The sequence below is a fragment of the Diaphorina citri genome, unplaced genomic scaffold (assembly GCF_000475195.1).
Source record: "Diaphorina citri unplaced genomic scaffold, Diaci psyllid genome assembly version 1.1 scaffold1248, whole genome shotgun sequence".
NCBI classification, from domain to species: Eukaryota; Metazoa; Arthropoda; class Insecta; order Hemiptera; family Psyllidae; genus Diaphorina; species Diaphorina citri.
Window position 1 is genome coordinate 1 of NW_007378677.1, and position 939 is coordinate 939.

Consider the following 939-nt stretch of genomic DNA (forward strand, 5'->3'; position numbering starts at 1 on the left):
ACCGCCAAAAAACGGTCGAAATCTGTCCAAAAGCGGTCAAAATACCGCCAAGCGAAGCAACCATCTCAACCAAACGTTATGAGTTGCATCCTTGTCACATTTGTGAACAACATACCAAATTTCAAGTCTTTAGCTCATACCGTTCCCGAGATATTGTTAAATTACACCGAAAACCGCCAAAAAGCGGTAAATGCCGCCAACCGTTGCACCGATCCTAACCAAAAGTTTCGTGTCGCATCCTTGTCACATTTGACATCTACATACCAAATAGGCTCTAGGAACCTCAAAACGTGTTTTTTCATTAAAAACTGACCATCGAAAATTTGACCCGATTACATTACTTTCCTTCCTATAGGATAAGGAAAGTAAAAAGGAGATTGATAGATTGATCTATAACAACGGAGGCCCCGGGCAGGAATCGAACCCGCACTCTAGAGCTTACAAGGCAGGCTTGTTAACCTTTAAGCTTACTAGAATCAGGCTACCAAAAATCCCTGGGAATTCTGGGAAATGAAAATAATAAATGCAGGGCTAGGCAGGTTAGCTTGGAAGGTAGCGCGTACATAAGCGCGTACATGCCTTTTAAGCGCTGGACCGCTGGTTTTTTTCTCGCCCGGGAAGTATTTTATACCCTTATTTTCGTTCTCGGAACGCCTGACTATCTCCTATCCTGTCCTCCTTCTTCACTGTGACCTTGCTCAACTGTTGAGAACCCATCAAGGATTTTGTCTTTTGACATTCAATTCCCCGTATTTATCCTCATTAAGGGCATTTTCTTCTTATTATTATTACTGTTATTATTTTTATTATTATTAGATATTATTATTTTTATTATTATTATTATATTATTATTAGTATTAGTATTATTATTATTATTAATATTATTATTATTATTATTATTATTATTATTATTATTATTATTACTGTTATTATTTTTAT